The 25,273-nt window shown below is 38.4% G+C and overlaps 1 protein-coding gene across 2 annotated transcripts in view; it reads right to left on the minus strand.

Annotated features, from left to right (window-relative positions):
- The window catches only part of STARD13 (StAR related lipid transfer domain containing 13), a 523,155-nt gene extending 505,920 nt beyond the window's left edge, over positions 1–17,235 (minus strand). For both annotated transcript variants that reach the window (XM_013044890.2, XM_004770802.3), the window contains exon 1: positions 17,008–17,235. The gene's annotated coding sequence lies outside the window, so the exon portion shown is untranslated. The remainder of the gene's footprint in view (positions 1–17,007) is intronic.
- Positions 17,236–25,273: the final 8,038 nt, after the last annotated feature.

Genomic DNA, 25,273 nt, shown 5'->3' on the forward strand with positions numbered 1-25,273 from the left:
AATACTCATTAAAATACAAGAAGCACAGGAAGGTATTAAAACATATAGCAGAGGCTCCGAAATGGCAGATTTAAAGTCCAACATGTAGAAAATATGCAGATATTCAAGACATTCCCCTCACTTGCTTGGGGGGGGATATTCTGGGGCAAATTAAGCAGTTATCTAACTTATTCTTACAACATAGGCATGTAAATTTCCTTTAGAATCCTTAATTTGTTTTGAAAGTTTTAGACCCCCCCCCCCAAAAAAAGTTTTAGACATACTATCTAAGGGTCACCCTGCCTCTTCACTTCATATATGGAAACATGCCATAATATTTTGATGTAAGTAGCTGAGCCCATCCTTTTACATAAGCCCAATATAATATGAAGTTTTCCTCCAGCCTATCTATACTACTTGTGCCAGTAAATCCACTATCACTTTTTTTTTTAAGATTTTATTTATTTATTTGGGGGGAAGGGGAGAGGGAGAGAGAGAAGCAGATTTCCCATTGAGCAGGGAACCTGGCATGAAACTTGATTCCAGATTCCTGAGATCATGACCTCAGCCTAAGTCAGACGCTTAACATACTGAGGCACCTAGGTTCCCCAAATCTGTCACTTATAATTGCTGTATTTTTCACTGTAAAAAATATATACATAAAATACAATATACATATAAAATAGACAAATATATAAAAATATATATTTAAATATATATAAATATATATGTAAAATATACAAAACCTAAAATTTACCATTCTGAGCATTTTTCAGCATACAGTTCAGTGACATTAAAAACATTCACACTGCTGTGGAACCATGACCACCAGCCATCCACAGAACTTTTTCATCTTCCAAAACTGAAATTTGTTCCTTCTCAACAGTAACTTCTCATTCCCTCCTCCCCACTGCCCAGAGACCACTGCTCTGCCTTTTGTCTGTATGAATTTGCCTACTCTAGGTCTCTTACAAAAGTGAAATCATACAATGTTTGTCCTTTTGTTAAGTGGCTTCTTCTACTTAATACAAAGTCTTCAAGTTGCATCTATGTTGTAGCATGTGTAGCATTCCTGCCTTTTTAAGGTCACATTATGCTTAGTTGCACGTCTACCACATTTTGTGTATCCATTCATCAGTTGATGGACATTTGAACTGTTTCCACCTTTTGGTACTGTGAGTCATGTTGCTATGAACAAACATGTACAAATAGGATTATTATGTTTCTATAGCGCTTTTAACTTTGCAATGTACTCTTATGTCTACAATTCAATGCTGGGGGAAATGGAATAGACAGTACTTTCCCCTTCTGGCACATGAGAAATCCAAATTATTAAAGTTAAGTCACTTGTTAATTTAGGGACAGTTTTCTGCCTCTTAGCCTGAAGTGTCTTTTTCTCAACATACTTTTTCTTCTTCACACCAATGATTTTTTACCAGCTGAAGACACCAGAGATGCCAAGGCAAAAATATCCCCATTGAGATGCAATTGGAGGGCAGATTCAAAGTCTTATTTTTCTTGGACATGCAAAAAAATCAGTAGGTCCAAATTTGGGTGGAAAATCAGTTTTTAAAGTTTATCTCTCAAGCATCAGATGTAGCTGTTGTGTGTCTAGCAAAATGACATTCTGGGCTAACAAACCCAGACTTAGTGTCCCCCTGACCTCTTGACCCCACTCCAACAACACCACTGCTGGTAAAATTGAAACACTGCATATACTATAAGCTGGGAAACTATGTCTATTGCCCAAACAAAATATTTGAATCTTGATTACTCACAAGCCTGAATCATACCTGATATGATTTCACATTCTGTTCTTGGATAACCATCTTCATTAAATTCCAGAGATGCCAATGCTCTGTTTGAACAGAGCTTTTGAAAAGTTGAGAGGTCCTCGGAGGACCTTTGTGGGAGGAGAGTAGAGGCTAGGTATGCAGGAGGGGCAGGGTCAGTGACAGTCTGTGCCCAATGAAGTCTTTCCCAACGAGGCTCCAGCCCAGGTAGAATTACGATTTTTCTTGTAACTGATTCATATTTGTACATTTTTTTCTTTGTTGAATTAATATGTTTATGTCAATAACATTAAGCAAGATTTTGTTTTCTGAAACAGCACTATTATGTGTGCTAGTTCTTACAGTTTTTCACTGTCTAAAAAGATATTTCTGACAGTGAAAACCTCTGTAATTGTTAAAATCTCTGTAATGAGAATAACCCCACATCAGAGTCCTGTGGTTTTGCCTGCCTGTTGTGTTTCTGCCTTCACCTGCTGGTCCTGATGAAGCCTAGACCCTTGCCGTGTACAGTTGTTCTCTTTGATGATAAAACTTGCTGGTGGTTCTCCCTGCTGTGTCAGTGTGTAGGAAGGTAGGACATTAAATAAGTATTTGATTTGTGCTCTTAGTTCTTTGATGGTGTTGTTTCTTTGGTAGGGTAGTAAAATTTAACAAATAAAAATATACCCAGTTAAAACTGAATTCCACATCAACAAAAATTACTTTTTATAAGTATGTCCCATGCCATATTTGGGACATACTTGTACTACCAATTTATTTGATGTTTACCAGAAATTAAAATTTGACCAGGTGCCTTGTATTTTATCTAATAACCTTATTCTTTAGATTTCTGCAAGAAAGACCACTCAACGAGCCAGAGCACATAGTGTCCTTAATTAATAAACAGAACCAACTGCTCTTGAATCCAGAAAGCAAGTTCAAATGCCCATAAGTATGATGGAGTCTGACCCTAGTGATTTGGAGTCACCTAAATCGGCTACCAAAGCGCAATGCCAGGGTTACAAGAAAAAAGATACGGAGGATTTGTCTCTCAACTTCTGATTCTCTTTTGGAAACAAATACTGATAAAGTCTACCTTCTCAAGTGATTGATCTGAAAAGCACCGTTCATAAAGTCAGTCAAGGGAAGAGGAAGTAAGAAAGTAAGGCAAGCTCTGACATAGACTGAATTTTGTTAGTCCTGAAAATTTGGGGGTAGGAAGGGACCCCACTTTGGAGTGTATGTATGTGTGTAGGGGAGGACCAAGGAGGAGGAGAGGAGAACAGAAGAGTAAGATAAACTTCTAGAAAGAAAAAGAAATCTGATCATATTCTGATATACATACAGGCTCACAAATACATCATCACTGATTTATTTCTTGCCCAGGCCGCAAAACTATTTACCAGAGATTCCCATCAGTTTGATGTTATCACACTTGTTAACTTGATTATATGTAGATGTCTACTGCATGTATGAAATGAAGTTAAATTTTGCTTTGTTTTGAAAATTTTATAATTGAAAGACTACCAGAGATGTCAAAATACTGTTTGAAAGCATTAATACTCTTCCTAAACAGACCTGACCAGAAGAGGTTGGAAGTCCAATTAGTGTGTGACTAGTCAAGGGTACAGGATAATCCTGACTTGCTCTCTGGCAAATCATGGGCCTTTGCTTGATCTTTACATGCCTCTCCATTTTCCTAAGCTATAAACCAAGTGTTTGTTAATGTACCTCAGTATTTCCTGGAATTGGGTCAAGTCTCTATTGAGGATATAAAAAAAAGAGGATAGAAGGACTGTTCTTGAGGTCCTTCCAACCCAGTTTTATTGAGAAAACCCTCACCTCCTATACCAGATATGGTCCCTATGCTTTTAGCTGCTTTCTGGGAAACAACAAATCAATATCTGTGGAAATAAGAGGTACGCCATGCTCTATTAGATTTCCCTCAAAGCTGCCTCAGCAGAGATCATAAAGAGGTAAAAATGAGTTCTAAAGCGCATATTCATTCATTTTAAAACTGCCACAATCCCATCATGGATAAGGAGACAAAACTTTCCCAAAGAGGAAATATAAAAAGCCGAGGAATGTATGAGAAAAAATTGGTCTCAATAGCAGCAAACAATAATGAAACAAGTTAAAATGAGACACTGTTTTCTCCATAACGTTAGCAAGGTTTTGAGAACATATCAAATTCAGGGTCAGTAAGAGTGAGATGAGGTGTTTATTACCTTCCGCTGTTGACAGTAGTTTGAATTAAAGCAGCTTTTCTAGAAAATAACATTCTAATATCAAATAATATTGCTTTCAATGATAGAAATCTTAGAACTATTCTTGGTAAAGGATCCAAGATGCAGTATGAACAAAAAATTGAAACAACATTTAAAAAAATACAAATGCTATAAACTAAGTAAATGTTTAGCTGCTTGGAGATAGCTTATTACATTTTGTATGTGCAAAAGAGGAAATATTATGCATCAAATATTTGTCATGAATTTTTTACTATGAATTTTTAAAAATGGGGAAATGCCTTAGTCAATTATTTAAATAACAAACAGTAATGCAAATTATATGGACTTTGGGATCAATTATTTCAAAATAGTAAAAAAAAGAACCCCAAAGAAATATACGAAATGTTAACAGTGGTTATCGTTAGGAGAGTACAATTATACATGTTTTTTTCCTTTCATTTTTACCTTTTTCTATATTGCCCATAAGTTCTATAGCTATCAGAAAAGTAAAAATATAAGTGGTCAGCTGAATTCCCAGAGCACAGTTCTAGAAATAGAGACTATGAAAATATTGTTTACTTATTTATTCTATACACCTACTATCTGTGTAAGTTGGGGTACACCACTTAAGAAACCACGAATTTTCTCACCTATAAAACGGGGGCAATATTGCATTAAATTTCCTCCTAGTTTTGTTATGATAATAACTTGAAGCGATAAGTGTGAAAAAAAAAAAGCCTTCTAAATCATAAAATACTTTAAAAATCTAAAAGGTGAATAGGGATTCACCTTAGGACATCTTTCTCTGGGGTGACTGCCAGTGGAGGTTAGTCTATGGCCATGAACATAATAAAACCACGTGACTTAACTGAGGACCAAACTCCTAACACGCTGGGAGCCTTTTCCAGGCTCTTTCTTTGCATAGGTTCTTGTTCATAAGGCTGGAGAGCAAGGGAGGCCACAGTCCTAAGGGACGGGGGAAATAAAGTGGAGTTGGCCATGTGAGCCAGACCATGAAGGGACTTAGAAAGTCAGGCAGAAAGCTTCACAAATTTGACCTGGACTGATGAGAACAGAGCTATGTTAGGTGTTATTTCATTTGCTTTGGGCCTCCCTGTCACAAAAAGCAGCTGGCCAGGGGACATTAACCTAAGAGTAGCCAGTTTGCTGGATGGACTTACGGATCAGGTAAGTGGAGATAGGAATCAAGCTGGGTCAGAGTTTTGGCAGTTCCTGAGAAAGGACATGATGTGTCTGGACAAGGCCTTGGTGGAAGGAAAGGGGGGGATGTCAGAGAGATTGCTCAAGAAAAGAACTGTAACAGACGGAACACAGAGGATACGGGAAAAGGAAGCCTCAGATATGCTATGTCTCTCCTCTGAGAGACTGGAGGAGGGCTGCATTTCTTAGCAATCCCTCCTGAGAGACAGAATACACAAGGGGACAATGGCCAGGCTGTATGTGATGACAGAGGTCTGACACACCACCTCTGTTCCAACCAGCCCAGGAAGCCAACCACAGCCACCACAGCAATGGCCCAGATCATTCAGGACTTAGCCAATGACTGTCAGCTTCCCTGTTTTTTTAAATCCCTATTTCCAACTCAGGACCAATCAGTCAAAAATGCTCCTCGAAGCACTCACATAGGAAGCCCCACTTGTAGCTAGCCCTCCTCCAGCTTCTGCATGCCAAAAACCTTCAGTGGGTCACACCCTGAGACTTCTCTTTTTTCCCCTAGAAAGCTTTCCCACTCCCCTGTCTGCCTTTGAATTTCTGCCAAGGGCTCGTGATGGTGACTAACTTTCCTGTTATAGTAAATGCCAAATAAATTACCTCCATTTGTTCTCATTTGGGTGGTCGTCATTTATTTCCACACTCCCATATCAGCCTTCAGCTCGGCCCCTCTTCCCAATAGCAATATCTAAGGAGGCGATTTGGTGAAATCGAAGGAAGGCGACACTAGGAATCACTTCCAGCCCCTAAGCTGACTCTGTAGCTGTGGGCCATTAGAGCACCTCCTGAATCTTTAAATGAAACTAATCTATCACAAGGTGGTAAAATTCTAGTCTTCAATAAGATCTAACCTGTCACAGTATAGAGAGGAAGTCCAGTAGATCCCTAACTATCTATAGATAAATTTCCCTGCCCATAATTTCTGAACAGGAAGAGAGAGACAGAGAGAGAGAGAGAGAGAGAGAGAAGTGGAAAAGGAAGAGCATGGAAGGAGAGCAGGAAGAAGGAAGGCAGATGGGATCTCTCAGATTTCACCAAACGGGAAATGAGAGGCCCATGATTCTAAATTACCTTGAATGAGATCATCAACTTCTGTTGTACTTGCCGAAGCCTCATGCTGCAGCAACTGTTCTTCCGCCATGATAAAGTCTGACCTTGCTCCTCCAATGGGAGCTGGACAGCTTCTAACAGGAAGGGAAGTGTCCAAGTATTGCCTCTACAGGACGAATGGGACCTGGGTTGTTCAAACCCAGAGATAAAACATAAGAATTCTTTGACCCAAGAAATCTCAAGCCCTTTCCACTCAGGACCTGAGAGAAAAAGTGCTGAGGAGGCACTAATTGTTCAACGCTGTACTTCTAACCCACTGCCCTTTCCATCAAGTGAAACTGCCCACGGAGGCTTTTTTGCATTCTACCTGTTTCTTCTTTGTGGCCCATGGTCATGCATAACACAACACCAAGTAAGGATTTAGTAGCAGATCCATTCAATGAGTTTTTACAATAGTTGAGTTTTTGGTGTCATGGTAAGAAAGAACAAAACACCAAGGGTTCCATATAAATAGCACATTTCAGTTGAGGTTTCCTTCTGAGACTTATGGAACTGTGTTGATTTTGCACTAGGTGAAAATTTCCTTTAAGGTATTCCCAGCTTGCTGCCTCTGTTGGGCTTAACAATGTTGTCTCTTGCCTCAAAGAAATCTGACAGACCTGGTTTCAGTGCTGGCATTTTCTTATTCTTGCTGCTGTTTGGAGCAAGTCTGTTGTCCATTTTGAACCTCCAATACCACATTTAAAGTCATCTTACTCCTCTTGACCAAAAAGATAACATGATATTATGCGAAGGACTGTTGATAATCTATGTTGTGAATGTCTGAATGATGAGAATAAAGTAGGGCAAGAGGGGTCCCTGTTATTGGCCAACATTTCAGGGCCAAGCACCAGTCAGTGAATCATCCCACAACACAAACCAGGCTTCTAAGAAGCAAATTCCTGTTTCTTTTTAAGGTCAGTGTTTGATTGTGTTTTACCTACTACTCCTTTTGGACGGGGTTTAAAACAAGAGAATACCTGAACCCCTGGACATTCTAAGCAATTTATGAAAAATCTTCCAAGTAGCAACCCTGTGGCATTTTTCAAGGAGAGTGTGATCCAAAAAGAAAGAAAAGAAAAAAAAAAGTCAAGAACGTCTGGTCTACTACTACAAAACATTCAGGAGGCTATCAAGTTAAGGACAAAAAAAAAGGAAACCAATACACAGATACTTAATCTTTGGATGGCCAAGAATTAATGGTTACTTGTCTACCTCTAAGTAAGTAATAAGCACATTCAAATTATCTTTTAACCAGAAGCTAAATGAAAACAATATTTTTTCTACCAGCTCCCTTCTCCTGCCAGTTTCTTTGTACTGGTTAATTTTGATGGAAAGACAATGCCTAACAGAACATTTCAGACAATGGAGTAATTACTACTTTGAATATTTTTTCTCTTACAGAAGAAAGTGCTTCTTTATTTTAGCTCTCCTTTTTCTTTCAATAATGAGGCTAAGTAATGTTTAACCAACTAGAAGCTTGCTGGCTTTCAGAGGAAGCCATTGAGAAAGGACTGATCCGAAATGAGAGAAGAGGGAACCATTAGACTAAAAATAAAATGAATTCCATGCTTTGACTCTCTCCAGGGTTCTCTAGAGTGTCATAACTTATGGTTAATGAGGGTCCCAAGGAGGGAGGTCATAAGTCAACGTCAGTCTCCTGGTTCAGTACAAGCCATTGAGCTAAATATGTCAGTATATTCTGCCCTTGACTGTGGGGACCTGGAATAAACCAAGGCATAAAATAACCTGACTTGCCCCCAAAGGAAGAGAAGTTATTGCTAAAATGAGACTAAGCCATGTGGTAAGGTCTAACCATTCCTTTGACCCCAGGATTTTTGGCAGAATTTCTCGGAATGACATGCCAGTTTCTTAATCTTTAAATGGAGGAAGTCCTTCCTAATCTCTAAATGAAGGAAAATTTATACATCTCCTCCATGAATTTTAGGAGAAATGGCTAGTGCTTCTTGTAATGCACTTGGCACTGTTGTTTTAATGTTACTAATGTGTGGATTGGGAATTACTATATAGAATCACACCATTTATGGGCTGGACATGATCTTAGACATCATGTTAGTGGAGGAATTACTGTACTGAGCTAGAAAAATCCTTGGCAATATTAATAGATCAGTGTGGTTAAGAGCAAGGCATCTGTATCCAGGTTGCTTGGATTTCCATCACTTCACCTCTCTACCTCAGTGACCTCATATGCAAAACAGGGATAATTAAAGTACAAGATTCACAGGATATTGTGGACACTGAAGTGCCTAGCGTATCTGTTAAACTAAGTGCTATATAATGTTTGCTTATATTATCAAAGAATTTCACATAATATTAGTTCTATGGTTTAAAATTTGTATGAAACACAAAAGAATTTCCATATGTTTGAAAAGTGGTAAATCATATATATGGGAAACATTAACTATTCAGTTTACACAGTGTTCAGGTAACATTCTTGGACCAGTTGCAATGACTAGAAATAAATTCTCTCTCCTAAAGCCTTTGTCCCAGAATTTGGGAACTAAGATTCATCTATCCATTTAGCATCAATTGAGCACCTACTATGTGCCAGCCACTGCTCTAAGCATTAGAAATACAGCACTGAACAAAAGAGTCAAAAGTACCTGCCCTCATGAAGGTTATAGTCTGATGTTATGAGTACATTTTTTGGTCTATTTTTTTCATCCGAGGTTCAGAGAATCCTCAGCCGACTGCCCAAAGTCACACAGCTAGTCCTAGATCTTGTAGTCCCTTATCGCATCCAACTTTTAAAACGAACCTTGTAGAAACAAAGTAGTGGATTAGATCAGCTTTAAAAGTGTTCAGAAGAGGGGCGTCTGGGTGGCTCAGTGGTTAAAGCTTCTGCCTTCGGCTCAGGTCATGATCCCAGGGTCCTGGGATCGAGCCTTGCATTGGGCTCTCTGCTCAGCAGGGAGCCTGCTTCCTCCTCTCTCTCTGCCTGCCCCTCTGCCTACTTGTGATCTCTGTCTGTCAAATAAATAAATAAAATATTTTTTTAAAAAGTTCAGAAGATGTATTTGCTTGTCAAACTAGCTCATACAGAAACAGAGCAGCCACATAAATACACTGGCTGTTTCACATCTACATCATGTGTCTTCCCAGCTCCTTGGGACCACCACACATCCCCCTCTGCTTCTCTTGTGACCTCCACTTGGAAAACTCTGAAATAAAATGATGGCACAAGTTCGTATTGTGTTTGCTCATCACCTAAGTATAGGAGTTTCTATTCAGTTGTTCACTATTTTTCAAGACAAAATATGTTTTCTACTAATTGTAACTGAAGCTTTTGTTACAAACTAAATTGTAATTAGAAACTGCCTTCTGATTATCACCCAAAACTACTGAAAGCTAAAGTGATGAGTGAGGACAAAATTGATGATGAAGAAAGGAAGATTTTCACCATGGCACTATTAAAGGAGACACAAGCTCATCTTGAGAATTTCAAGCTTTGTACTCTGTTTTAGGCATGCTTCTACACCTGCTGGGATAAAATTCTGTGGTTTTTCTCTCTTTCCCACACTTTCCAGGTTGTAACCTTACATATTCAGAAATATCTTGCCCTCTCAGAACTTATGGAATTAACTTAATTTAAATTTATTTTCATTTTCTTATTTATATAGATATGTACAGGAAACTGGGTAAGTTGGTAGTTAAACATGTAGTTTTAGAGGGCTGTGTGTGTGTGTGCCCATATATCTTCCCAGCTGTTGCATTTCTTCATTTCTAAGGCATCATTCTCTGAGACAGACCATGAGATTTTATACGAAGAAAGAAAAATATCACTCGATTAAACTAAAGTTGCCATCAACTGTAAAATTCATCCCAATTTCTGATATGCAAAAATGTGAAAAGAGCTTGATAACTCTTCACTCTTCATTACATGAAAATAACTCTTCATTACATGAAAAAAAGTTTTTCATGTAATCCATTAAAAAATTATCTTTTTTAATGGATGCTGAATAATTACTGCTCTGAAATACTTTGGACTTAATTGTTTCAAATATCCATCAAAAATGTCCCCTGGGTGGGGGGAGTACAATGTTAAAACTAAGTCTGCACAAGCTGAAATATTTATAGATGAAATGATGATGTCTTGGATTCAGATCACAAAAATATCTGAGGTGGGCACCATGGGAGTGTACAGATAGAACAAGATTGGCTATGGGTTAATAATAGTTCAAGTTGGATTGCAAGGTACAGGAGGGCTTAGTGTTCTAGTCTCTTAAAATTTCAGAAAAAAAAAATTCTCTCTATGAAGTATTAGTAATATAACCTCCCATGAATAGGATTAGGTCTTCTTATATGAAAGAGGTTTATTCTATACTTAGGATGATATGTTCCAGTTGGAGACTGTAGAGAATATTCCAGGGACTGTGAGTGATGAGGTGAGTGGAAAGTATGCTCATTGTTACTCCTTCTTCTTTCCAAATACCTTATTTTGTTGAAGCTGTCTGGGTCCTACCTTTTATTATGGTAATAGCCGGCTAGTTCTTATAGTTGTTTCTAGGCCCCCCAAACCAATGTGCCACTTTACATCAGTATTTGGTCATCCCCAGAGGGTATACAAGGTTGGTTTGGTATCAAGGATAGTTAAAAGCAGCAACAATAACAATTTAAAATTTAATTGAATTTTCCAGTCACTATGCTAAGTGGTTTACCATGCATGGGTTTATTTAATTCTCAGGACAACCCTAACTTGTTAATACTATTATGATTTTATTTTTACCCATGAAGAAACAGACTGAGAAAACTTAAGTGCATTTCTCAAAGCTGGCAAGTGATGGGGTCTGGATCTAACCCTAAGCCTCTGCTTGAAACCACACTCGGTATTGCCTCCCTTCCAGTGACACTGATTTAAGAACAGTGGAAATCACAGCCTGCTGAGGATCACTTGCAGACAAGAACTAAAGAGAGCCTCAAGCCAATAATCAGCAGGTGCAGATGGGTGAAAAGAGCACAGGCTCAAGAAAGCAACTCTTGTAGAAACAAATCAAAAGGAATACAGAAACCTCTCCCAAGTAGATAAACCTAGTCCTAGGAGTGGGACAGGAGGAAGAGACCAGATCATGGATGGTTTGCATTTTCTCCTGAGTCTTTAAATCATTTCAGAGTGCACTCATACTTCATCAAGCCTCTCATGCCTGAGTTTAGCTGGTGTGTTACACATCATCTCCTGAACTTCACATAGTACTTCTAGACTTCCTCAGCTTGCTCCACTCCAGCCAGAATTTTAATGCTCATTAACTGTCATGTTATGAAGAATATTTTCTTTTATGATTCTGTCCCTGCAGGGTCCTAACTGTTCAACCACACTTTGTTAAAAAATCTAATCATTGGGGCACGTGGATGGCTCCGTGGGTTAAGCCTTCGCCTTCGGCTCAGGTCATGATCTCAGGGTCCTAGGATCAAGCTCCGTATCAGGCTCTCTGCTCAGTGGGGAGCCTGCTTCCTCCCTTCTCTCTGCCTGATGCTCTGTCTACTTGTGATCTCTCTCTGTCAAATAAAGAAATAAAATCTTTAAAAAATCTAATCATTATTCTCAATCTTATAGAGTCTCGAAGATATGTCCTGCTAGGTTAAGTACTATCCTCCTCTCCATATTCACTCACAGATGCCTCAGTAACATTGGAATAAATAGATCTTTTGGAGTGGAAATTCTTGAGGTCATCATCTGAATTGACCCATCATTTGGACTCCAGGATTTGAGGGTAGTTCAAGGATGAGATGTGTACTCAGAAGCAACCGAAGTCATACCAGGGATGAAACAATGATGAATAGCTTGTACTAGAGCTAGGGTCTGGTGTAGCATTTTCCACTTGCACTCCTCCCCTATGCTTCTAAAAATGTCACCAAAAATCACATCAACTTCTTTGTCTATATCACATGGAATTTACCATCAACCCAAATCCTAAAGTCTTATTTTATAAGTACAGGTTCTTCCAAAGAGTACTTTAGCATTTACCTTTATGTCAAAGTAAATAATCTTATACTTACCCCTGTTAAACAGTCTAGGGAAATTTAGATCGTTATTCCAACCTATTAAGGTTGTTTGTTTGGATTTCGATGATGTCAACACACTAATGTATTAATTCCTTTTGGCTTTATATCCAGAAACCTGTTTAACATACATTTATCCAAAACACTGACAAAAGTATTTATTAGGATAGGACTAAGAACAGAGTGTTTTATAAACCATCAGACACTCCCCCGCCAGTTGCTAAGAAGCACCCTGTAAGTACGTTCATTCAACCAGTTAATAATCTGCTTAATTGCATTAACTCAGCTCATATTTCTTAATCTTGTCTCCAATTATATCATGAAGAAATTACACAATGCCCCACAGAAGCTCATGAGCATTTTGTCTGTTGCATTTCCTTGAACTATTGTTTCCTTCTAATTTGGCCAGATTTAATTTCGCTAAAAGCAATTTGACAAAAAGCAATTTGGTCAAGAAGACAATTTTCTCAAAACAATGATCTAGATAAAGAAGAATAATGCCAATCAGTGTGGTTTCAAAGTTGGTCATTTTTGTGTACCATTGGATAGAGTTGTGATCCATTTTGTACTTTATATATTTTGTCAATATTTTGTTTTTTTCTCAATAGTTTGACTTTTTAAAATTTCTAATTCATTTCCATCCAGTTGTTCCTATCAAGCATTGCTTATAATGCAGACTAACTGAAACAATATACTGTAGCAATTAATTAGAAGAATGCAAGTGTCCAAAAACTGATGGATTTTTTAAAAATATGCTAAATTCCAAATACCATATGGTAGGTAAAATATCATATGTAGTCATAGGAAATGCATAGGGAAGGCCGTCATACATTAATGTGCAGTCATTCGTTGACACTATTAAGTGGGATCATCTTTAAAAATTTGTTCTGGTTTGCATTATAATTTTCCATAATAAGTATATGTTGCTTAAAAACTCTAAAATAATACATAAATCACAACTGTAGCAAATTGTTCCATCACTCTAGTCATTTCAAGTATTTAGCTCCTTTTGTTGGATTCTTGTTCCCTAAGCAATTCCTTAACCGTTAAAACTTTTCACAGTGTAAAACTTTTCACTGTGTAAACACAGTGTTTGAAGATGAATTCTGGAAACTGTGAAGTGTTTAAAGATACTAAAAGTGCTATAAAGCCGTCCCATGCTTTATCACTCATACTTGAATGTAAAATGATGGAAGATACTAATTTTTAACTGATTTGTTGTGTTGGCCAATTTGCTTTTGACCAGATTACTTTTGGCTAAATACACACTACCGTCTATCAAGCCAGTAATACATTAGGGGGGAAAATGCGACTATCCTGATGATTTCCCTTTAAGTGAATCTACTCTGGTTTCCAGGGATCCAGTGGCATTTCCTTTGAATACTCTGCAAACCCTTCCTTTAATCATCCATTTTAGAGGGGCGCGTGGGTGGCTCAGTGGGTTAAACCTTTGCCTTCAGCTCAGGTCATGATCCCAGGGTCCTGGGATCAAGCCCTTCATTGGGCTCTCTGCTCAGCGGAAAGCCTGCTTCCCCTTCTCTCTCTGCTGGCCTCTCTGCCTACTTGTGATCTCTCTCTGTCAAATAAAAAAATAAAATCTTAAAAAAAAAAAAATCCATTTTAGAATCTTGCCAGCTTGGGAAAGTTTAGCAGTTCTTTTTGAAACTGTCTGAAGACACCAATTAGGAATAACCTCCTACTCAGAAATATATGTTGATAAACACAGCTCAAAGGCTGTCCAAGCACCCCTGTTCCGAGTACTTTACACTGACCTATTCTCAAGGAAATTGCTCAATTTCCTCACCCTCCCGTGTCCCTACAGAATGAATTCAAGAGTATGACATACATTTAATATTCTCCCAGTCCGTAGTTTTCTCATGTTATTTTCTCTTGACCCATCTTACTGTTATTACTATTATTTTAAAAATCAGTGTGTTCCAGGGGCTGTAATTGCTGCTCTTCCCTCTTGGTCTATACTTAGGGCTGTCTGCGAGGGAAGGTATACAGGAGTCACCAAAAGCTCCTGTGAGTTGCTAGCTAACTCTTCTTGAGCCTTCTAAGTGCTGCTTCAGGAAATAGGTGATAGTTTGCACTTTATATGAATTTGTGTAATGTACCGTATTACATAAAACAAAATATTTAAATTATTTTCTATCTTCTGTGTAAAAGGATCCAGTCAGGATCATTAAATTTTAGGTTGTTGTCTTAGCCTTCCTAGGGTTTGTTTAAAACAAAATAATCACATGTCTCTCAGTGTTTGTTCAATAGACTTCTGTGCCTGTGGAATCTCAGTGAAAACCTACAGAATGACTGAAGGAATGTGTTTCAGATGGGTTGTGAAATCTTCACAGCTAATTTCCTCCTCCTTCATTCAGTAAAGAATGAAAAGTAAGAATAACAAAAATAAAGGAAACTATTAGCTCTAGAGACAAATGAGGCTAACATGTGCGTTCTAGAATGGTGGAGATTTTCTCAGGGTTTGGTTGTTAGAATGATAGAGAATTCTTATTCCTAGCTCCTATATTTCTAGTGCCTTTGTCTACCTTTTGGGAACTGCCATGTAAGCATTTCTATCTGAGCACAACTATGAGGAAAAGACCCAGCACCGTCAAAGATGAAAAACACAAGAACCTGAGTGAATCTTTCAATGGAGAGATGTCATCTTGGATAAAAGAAAAAGCGAAATCTTGAAAAAAAAAAAATTCTGGTCTCTGGTTAGGTCCTTTTCTCCTGAACTGCCAGAGGCAATACATTTTACCTCTGTTTCCGCCCATTCCCCCGCTCCCTGCCACCTCCTTTTTTGTTCTTTTAAATTTTATTAGAACAAGAAAAAGAATTCCAGCTCTGAGGTAGGGTCCAGTTAATGAAGCTAACACACTGCCTAAATATTTATTCTCATGTTTGGGGTACTTGGATTGCAGATGTGTAGAGATGTTTTGGAGTTAAAAATATCTCTTTCTGTGAGGCAATGGCACACTGGAATGCTAATCCAAGTCCACTGCTTATCCTTCTGAGACTAGCATCCTGGGTGTCCTGGCTGCAGTAAGTAAACAACCCCAGCCTCATTTCCTTAGGAATCTTCACCTTTTTTTTTGCTTGAGCTGTCTTAAAAATGTGTGCCGAGACTAGCAAGAAATGGAACAACAAGAGGAGAAGAAAACTCCTCAGATGGCCACTCTTGGTTCCAGAGATCCCCACACTGTGTGCGTGGTGGGGAAATTTTCTTCTCCCCAGACCAAAGGTAGCTTCCACATTCTGGTCCTTGGAGTGAATGAGTACCTCGCCTCAACTGTGTGCAGCTAATCAGTAATGCGGTTCAAAGGGTAGATGCATGGAAATACCTGGACCCAGGTGAGGTGGCTTCGTCCTGGAAGGGAGAAAGCCTGGGGGAGGGGAGATGACATCCAGGCCAGCACCCCCCCATCCACTACTGCTCCTTCACACTTTAGGTGGGGTGTCCTAGCCCCCCTGGGCCTCACCTTCTCAGCCTATAAACTGGAGGCAACCTGTGTCACAGGACTATGACTTGGGGGCTGATAGATCAAGGTAAACCACTCTCCAGAGTGAGAAAAACAACTATAAGCAAGACTCTGAATGCTCGGTGTGGAAGCACGTTGGTGCTGACTGTGAGAAGGGCACCGGAAGGGACTTGGAGACTTCAGGGGAAGTTTAAGATGCCCACAGGAACTTAATCCCCAAGGAAGAGATAAAGGCAAAGTAGGAACGTAGGAGAAACATCTGGACAAAGATTTAAAAGAAACAGTGTGAATACCGGGTAGGTATTCTCCTTAATGGTCTCCAGAACACAGAAAGAAGATTTAGTTAGCATCATTTCTCCCTACAACAGAAAGATCTTTTACAGTGATGCCCTCTTAGAAATAGATTATTTACAGAACTATAGGCAAAGCCTTGGAATCTGGTCAAACTTGAGCAAAAACATTAAAAGTTCTTGTAAATTTCCACAAAAAGATTGGATTTCATGAACATGAGATACATAACTGCCTTACATGTTGTTGAACTTGCTCTGCATCATTTTATGTCTGACAAACCACTGGTTCCTAGTCTTCACTGTACTAAACTTCCAAATTCCCGATTTAGTTGGCCACATTCACAAGGACCTGGTCTGTGCACAGCACACCTGTCCCCAGCAGATTTCCCAGGTCTTGCAGAGCAGCACAACACAATGGTGGCAACGGGTTTCTCTAATCCCCTCCTGGGCCTTAGCAAGCACCCTGCCACACCTAAAGACCCACAGACCTGGACTGACATTTGGTTGCAATTCCACCAGGCTTTTCTCTCTACAAGAATTAATCCTGCGCACACATCCATTTTCAAGTCGCAAAGAAAATTTGATCCTGTTTTAAAGGACACTGATTATTCTGAAAACAGAGAGAAAACCCAGCCCATCCTGGACACTTCCATACAAGTTGAAAAGTAAAACAAATCGACATGATTATTTCATTTTGGAAGAATTTTTTTCTTATTTTAAGCAGTGGCTTGTGGCTTGTGTGTGTGTGTGCTTGTGTGTGTGCACGCGCGCGCGTGTTTGACAGTGAGCTGTTATTCTTAAAGGCAGCAGGAAAGCGGCATGTTAAAGTTTCACATTAAACAACAAAGAGTTTCAAGGAACGTCCTTAAATTACATTCACAGTTTCAAAGTTCAAGAAATGTGACAGAGCGCTGCTTACCTTACAACGTCAGATCCCAAGAGGTCTTTGAGTCTAAAGCAGTACATCGTATGTGCAGGATTTATTTTCTTGCACAGAAGTCTAATCTGTCATAGCACCCAGCTCACCGGGAGGAACCAACCTCCTGCTCCCGAACACCAATGAGAGGACCAGAGGAGCACATGTGGGAAGTGGCTTCCCTGGGAGCCTGTCACACACAGTCTGCACATGCTCTCTGAGACAGAGGTGCCAAGTCAACCTTGGCTTGAGGCTCACAAAGCACCTCATTGTGAGGTCCCGGCCAAGGCTTGGGGGAAGGAAAGGGTTATAAAAAACGGGCTCTAGCCAATCTGTAGTTTTCATGCTTTTGTTGGGAGGGGCCTCTCATTCATTAAAAATAGAAAGAATTATTTTTCTGTTAGCTTCCCAGGGAACAAGTAAGACTTGTAACAACTCACCAACAGGTTGAGATAAGAGGACAAGCTTATCTCTCGGAACTCTGCTATGCTCCCGGCTGGTGTGAAGGAAGGCTCTGTGGTGAAAACTCCATCTCACCTCTCAGAAAAGTGTCTACTCCCTAAGAACTGACAGGATGTTTTATCGGAAGGAAGTTCACAATTATGAGTATATAATAATCTGTGTTAACCAGGCCCCACCAAGCTCAAAGATAAAATGAAAATCTCCTGCATCTGTGTCATGAAATCTATCTGTGACACTGACATGATATTTCAAGTGGGCTTTCCGCATCAAGCTCACCAGAAGTCATCGTGAAAAGGAAGTGCATGTCCTCTTGTGGGACATAAGCGTACAAGGACCAGAAAAACATTTGCTTTTACTTTCACAGCCACCTGCTACAATGTGCCACAGAAAAGAAAAGAGGTATTGGGTGAAAAAAAAAATGCTAAAACGAACAACCCTCTTCCAAAATCCATATGGTAAGACTTGAGCCATGATTACTCTGGGCTCAGAGTCTGATGTCATTTGGCTTTTCCGCAGCACTTGCTAGGACTCTAGCCTGAAGCAGTCAATGGTGACCAGTTGCTTCTGGTCGTAAAGAAGAGAGAAAGACAGCACCTTGGAGTAGAGAGTGGGGCAAAAAGACCTATGTTCAAGCTCTGGATCTGGTTATACAACCAACTTTAAGCCCTGGAAAATCTTGAGGTCTCTCTGGATCTCAGTTTCATTTTCTGAGAAATGAAGGACTTGGGCTAGTAGTTCGAGAAATGCAAAAACTCAAAGTGCAGTTCACTTGGTGGGCTAAGGGCAGGTGGAAAACACAGGTCTCTATTTTGGAAGTAGCTATTAGCCCACAACAAATATTCCTAATTCGTTATGGGATGAATCATGCCAAATCTTTGGACTTTTCAAAAGAAGCTAGAAGTTCAGATTTTTATGTGAACTCTAAGTTTTATAAATCTCCTTGCTCAAAATGTTTAATGAACACCAAGCAAAATCTATCTGCTAGTTAAATCTGCCCTGCAGGCTGCCAATTTGGGGCTTATAGACCAGATGGTGTTGAGTCTTATCCTGCTAGAAAATGAATGATCCAGGGAAGTTAGTCTCTAGAGAAACTTTCGACAGGCTCAGCAGTCAAGACAGGACTGAAAGAAGAGGGTGCCTAGTACTTCTTTGGTGAAATTGGGGATCTCACCCCCCTACTTCATGGTGGTGATCAAGACTGATTACCTTACATGGCCGATTTTCTTTGGCTAGGACTGGTGTGGAATTTATGAGATCATTAGCATTCTAAGAATCTGATAAGTGAAAAATGGCAGAAGAACGCATACAGGGTAAAGAAAAAAAATATTGTTCCAGTAATATAAAAACCAACCGGATGCAATGCTCCAAGTCTTACCTCAAGACTGAAATACTGAGGGGCGCCTGGGTGGCTCAGTTGGTTGGACGACTGCCTTCGGCTCAGGTCATGATCCTGGGGTCCCGGGATCGAGTCCCACATCGGGCTCCCAGCTCCATGGGGAGTCTGCTTCTCCCTCTGACCTTCTCCCCTCTCATGTGCTCTCTCTCACTGTCTCTCTCTCAAATAAATAAATAAAATCTTTAAAAAAAAAATAAAAAAAATTAAAAAAAAAAGACTGAAATACTGAAAGTAAAAGCAAAAGCTCTAATAGGGTTTATGATAAGTAGCTACGTTAAGTTGAGAGAAAGAAAAAGTTTATTGATTACTCAATAAAAGAGAGATGTTGGGGTGCAGTGGGTTGGAGATGTGTAGAAAACAGAGTTGACTAAATAATTCTCTTCTAGGTCACTAGGCAAAACTAAAGTTAGGAATACTCAGTCCTCATGGTCTGACAGCTACAATCCTTCCTGAGCCACTGGATGAGCTCTGAGTGGGTGTAGAATCTCTCTTCATGAGTCAGGACTCATCCTTGTTCAGAGAGAGAGAGAAGTGCTGACTCATCGGGGACCAAGGCCAGAGCCTTGCAAACATGTTCAATAAATATTTGCCCTGCCTCATGAACCCTGGCATGGAGACTGTGGACTAAAGACCAAGATGGGTAGGAAAGTCTTTGATCTTTCAAGACTTGGCTGCCGTCTGAGTCATTTCATCCCAGGGAATTTCCCTTAATCTCTCAGGCTGCCTTTATTATAAAGTATCCTTTATTTTATTCCATCTTAGTTTAGTACTTAAATTGAATTTTGATTTTTGTCTACTTGTCTCATTAAACTAATACTTTCTCACCCACTTTTTTATTTTTACAACCGAGCATATCCATGCTTGGCGCAGGTAAGGAACTTAGTAAGTATTGGTTGAATGCATTAGTAAATAGAAAATTCTTAACTAGAAGAAGTAACATGTACGTTATAAATGCAGTGATATTAAAGTGATAAAACAAGTCTTTGGAAGAAAATTTGGTTTAGATATATATTTTTACGAGGATTATGTTTTCTCAAATGTATAGCTACTTTTTTTTTTTCCGATTCATTCTGTTACGGATTTTTAATTCGCATTTGTCCAAAATAATGTTCCTTATTACAGTAGCTATTGCCGTCTGCCATAATCCAAGCTTTCTAAACATTTATGTTTCCTATGATCACCTATGGGAATGTTTTGGTTAATAATGAGTGTACAGCTGACAGTCACCATAAATTGGCCACACTCAAATCTCATGATGCTTTCACAAAAGCAACAGAGGCAGTGAAGGTAATTCACTTAGTCTGAGTAGTTACATGGTAACCAATGACAGGAGCAACACATACTACCTCCAGGGCTCAAGGGACCAAGGAGTAGAATGGATGGAAATTATTCTTTTACACATAGCTTTGGTACTAACTGGAGAGAGCCTCCACTGTAATTTTCAAAATAAAATTTAAAAATAGTAAATAAAATGAGATTTCAACTGAATTAAATTTGTTTTGACTAAAAGATGCTATGACTGTTTGAGAAAGAGATGAATACAAAGAAATAAAGGAACAAAGGAAAAGCAATGTAAGTTATTGCTATTCATGACTGCATGGCAAACCACCCCAAACATAGTAGCTTAGAACATCTATTATTATCTCTATGGTTCTGTAATTTACTGGGCCCAATTGGGTGAATCTCCTGATCCATGTAATATCACCTAAGCTGCAAAGTCCTGGGAGCAGATCATTTGTTTTCTCTTGTCTTTTTTGATAATAGACAATCTAACATTGTGACTTTGATTTGCATTTCCCTGATGATTAGTGATGTTGATTACTTCAGCCTGCTCCTATTTGCTAGTTGTATGTCTTCACTAAAGTAAGTCTATTCAGGATCTTTGCTCATCTTACTATTTATTTATTTATTTATTTATGCATGCATGCATGCTATTGAGTTGTATGAGCTCTTTGTATATTTTGAATATTAACTCATTATGTTTGTGCATATTCTCTTCCTTACCATGCATTACTTTTAAATTTTATTGTTCATAGTTTCCTTTGCTGTGTGGAAATATTTTAGGTCCATATACTCCCACTTGTTTATTTTTGCTTTTGCTGCCTTTGTTTTTGCTGTCAAATCCAAAAACTTATTGCCAAAGGCTGATGTTAAGTAGCTTACCTCCTATGTCTTCTCTAGGAGTTTCATGGTTTTAGGTCTTACTTTCAAGTCTTTAATCCATCTTTAATTGATTATTGTGTACGGTGTAAGATTGGTGTCCAGTTTTATTCATTAGCATGGAGATACAGGTGTCCCCTGTTTTTCAAAAGTTCACATTACACCACTTCTTTGTTACAAAAGTTCTACATTGGTACTTGCTTTCACAAACAACAACAAAGAGACCCACAACAAACAAACAAAAAACACCCAAAGAGGATTTTTGCGTTTATAAAAAAGAGATGAAAAGCCAAAGTAGTGTTCAGTGTTTGTTTTGCACAAGCCATCATAGATGCATCTCACAGCCGGAGCAGTGAGAGCAGCCCTGCTAAGCACCATCCCCAGAACTATACTCAGCATCCCAGCGTCAAGCCGCCATAGCTTTGATCTATGTCTATGAGCATTTGTGTTTTACCTTGATTTATTTTGTGCATCCATTAGCAAGATGTGTCCTAGGGATCAGAAAAGCTTAAGAGAGGTTATTTTGGGGGTCTGGGAATACTTGATTTTTTTTTCATAAAAATTAATGGTAATTGCTCCTTTGACTTATGCCATTTAGCTTATGAAAATGTCATAGGAATGCTCTACTTACGGATAGCAGAAAACAGGTTAGAGCACCACATACTGAAAAGAGTTGCCTTTCCCCATTTTATATAGTTAATTCCTTTGTTAAAATTAATTGATCAAAGACACATGGGTTTATTTCTGTGCTTTCCATTCTGTTCCACTAATCTATATGTGGAATTTTGTCAAATTGTTGAATTTTGTCAAATAATTTTTATGCATCTATGCATCTGTGCTTATGCTAATACCATACTGTTTTGATTACCATAGTTTTATCATGCAGTTTGATCAAGAAATGTGATGCCTTTGGCTTGGTTCTTTCTCAAGATTGCTTTGGCTATTTGAGATTTTTTGTGGTTCCAAACAAATTTTGGAATTGTTTTTCTGTGAAAAGTGCCATTGGCATTTTAATAGAAATTTTATTAAATCTGTAAATTGCTTTGGGTAGTATGGGCATTTTGATGACACTAATTTTTCCAATACAAAAACATGGGACGGGGCGCCTGGGTGGCTCAGTGAGTTAAAGCCTCTGCCTTCAGCTCAGGTCATGATCCCAGGGTCCTGGGATTAAGCCCTGCATTGGGCTCTCTGCTCAGTGGGGAGCCTGCTTCCTCTTCTCTCTCTGCCTGCCTCTCTGCCTACTTGTGATCTCTGTCTGTCAAATAAATAAATAAAATCTTAAAAAAAAAAAGAAAAGAAAAAAGAAAAACATGGGATATCTTTTCATTTATGTGTGTCTTAATTTCTTTCACCAGTGTTTTATAGTTTTTAGTGTCCAGATCTTTCATCTCCCTGGTTAAATTTATTCCTAAGCATTTTATTCTTTTTAAAGCTATCATAAATGGGATTATTTTCTTAATTTTTCTTTCTGATAGTCCATTGTTAGTGTATACAAATGAAACTGATTTCTGCATATTGATTTTATATCCTGCAACTTTACTGAATTGGTTTTTTGTTTTGTTGTTGTTATATTTGGTTCAGTCTTTAGGGTTTTCTATATATAAGATCGTATCATCTGCAAATTTTACTTCTCGCTTTCCAATTTGGACGCCTTTCTATTTTTTTTTTCTTTGTCTGATTACTCTGGCTAGGACTTCTAGTACTATGTTGAGTAAAATTGTTGAGAGTGGATATCTTTGTCTTGCTCTTGATTGTAGAAGAAAATCTTACAATATTTCACCAGAGAGTACGATGTTAGCTGTAGGCTTGTCTTTATGGACTTTATCATTTTGAAGTATATCCACCTATAGCTGAGAGTTTTTATCAAAAAGATGTTGAATTTTGTCAAATAATTTTTATGCATCTATTGAAATGATCATATGATTTTTATCCTTCATTTTGTTAATGTGATGTATCATACCTATCATTTTGCATGTATTGTACCATCCCTGCATCCTGGGGATAAATCCCATTTGATCATGGTGTGTGGTCCTTTTGATGTATTGTTGAGTTTAGTTTGCTAATATTTTGTTGAGGATTTTTGCTTCTACATTCATCAAGGATATTGGCCTTTAATTTTCTTTTCATATAGTGTCTTTACTTGGCTTTGGTATCATATAATGTTGGACTTGTAAAATGAGTTTGGAAGTATTCTTTCCTCTCCTAATTTTTGGATGAGTTTAAGAAGAATTGGTATTAATTCTTTAATTTTTTGGCAAAATTCACCCTTGAAGACAACTGGTCTTAGACTTTTCTTTCTTAAGAAGTTTTTGATTACTAATTCAATCTTTTATTCATTATTGCATTATTCAGATTTTCTATTTCATCATCCTTCAGTCTTGGTAGGTTATATGTCTCTAGGAACTTATTAATTGCTTATAGGTTATATAATTTGTTATACATAGAATGTAACTGTTCATAGCAGTTTCTTATAATCTTTAGTACTTCTGAGTTATCAGCTTTAATGTTTCCTCTTTCTTTTCTGATTTTATTTAAGCCTTCCTTTTTCTAAGTTAGTGTTAAAAGTTTAGATACACCACACCACGGTATTGCTGCATGAGCATCCATTTTGTTTGGCCAAATGGACTGCCAGGGGCCTTAAACTGACATTAGCTCCTGAAAACGTAAGGCTGGGGCTATTTGTTTACCCCTAGATAATAGTTCACAGAGTTACAAATAAAGGCAAGTTCCTGATATGACTCCCCCAATGGCCCTTGTGATAGAGATCTCCACCTCACAAGCCTTTCCCTTCACGTGCCCCTTAAAATATGCATTTATCTTGTGATTATCCTTATGATAAGCTCCCCCATAAAGCTTGCCAAAACCTCCCTCTTTTTATATGAATTGGCCAAGCTGGCTTTAGATCAAGAATCTCAAAGCACTCTACTCTAGGACTCGCATGAAAGCATGTGTCCCAAGTCCTGCCACTCTCTCTGCCTGCAACTGCTTTGGCCTTCGCATGTAGCCCCTCAAGGCATGCTTTGTACTTCTTCCACAGTCTCTGAGCAACAAACTTCTCTATTTCAATTCCTTTGTGGTCTTTTATTGACCCAGGTTCACCATCTAATATCCAGTGGCTCTACTTAGTAAATGCTAATTTTTAAAGTCAGAACTGTTAGTTGAGCTAAATTCATTACTTTTATCTCTTCAAAAAATCAGCTTTTAGGGGTCCTGGGTCACTTGGTCAGATAAGCATCTGACTCTTGATTTCAGTTCAGGTAATAACCTCAGGGCTGTGAGATTGGGCTCCATGTTGGAGTATAACTAGGCATGGAGCCTGCTTATGATTCTGTCCCTCCCCACCATTTGCATGCACACACACTCACACTCCCCTCCACCTAAATAAACAAACAAACAAACAAATAAATAAATAAATTTAAAAATCAGCTTTTAGTTTCATTGATCTTTTCTATTGTTTTTCTGGTGTCTACTTAATTTATACATGCTCTGATCTTTATTTTCTTCCTTCTATTAACTCTGGCCTTAGCTTTTTCTTCTTCTAGTTCCTTTAGGTGTAAAGCTACATTGTTTAAGATCTTCCTTTTTTCCTAATGCAGGTACGTCTTTATCAGTATAAACTTCCCTTTTAGAATTGCTTTTGCTGCATCCCTTAAGTTTTCGTAAGTTTGGTATGTGCTTCCATTTTCATTTCTCCCATGATCTTTTTAAACTTCTCTTTAGGTTTCTTCCTTGAGCTATTGGTTGTTCCAGAGTGTGTATTTGTGTATTTTCCAATATTCTCCTTGTAAATGATTTCTAGTTTTATACCACTGTGGTTAGAGAAGCTACTGGATATGATTTTAGTCTTCTCAAGCTTATTAAGATTTATTTGGTAACCTAACATATTTACCTTTACCAGTATGCTGTGCATTTTCATACGTTTTCATGTTACTAAACAGTCCCCTTTCATTTCAGCTTGAGGAGCTCCCTTTAACATTTCTCATAAGGCCAGTCCAGTGCTATTGAACGCCTTCAGCTTTTCATTGGAAAACTCTTTATCTCTTCTTCAATTCCGAAGGACAAACTTTTCCAGGTAGAGTATTTCTGTTTGACAATTTTCTTTCTTTTAGCACTTTGAATATATCATCCTATTCCCTTTTGGTCTGTAAAATTTCTGCTGAAAAAATCTGCTGATGGCCTTATGGGGGTTCTCTTATACATAGTAGAATGCTGCTTTCATAATAATAATCTTGATGCTTTTAAGATTCT

This window comes from Mustela putorius, unplaced genomic scaffold (assembly GCF_011764305.1).
Source record: "Mustela putorius furo isolate JIRA1106 unplaced genomic scaffold, ASM1176430v1.1 tig00003942_pilon_pilon_pilon, whole genome shotgun sequence".
In the NCBI taxonomy this organism is placed as follows: Eukaryota; Metazoa; Chordata; class Mammalia; order Carnivora; family Mustelidae; genus Mustela; species Mustela putorius.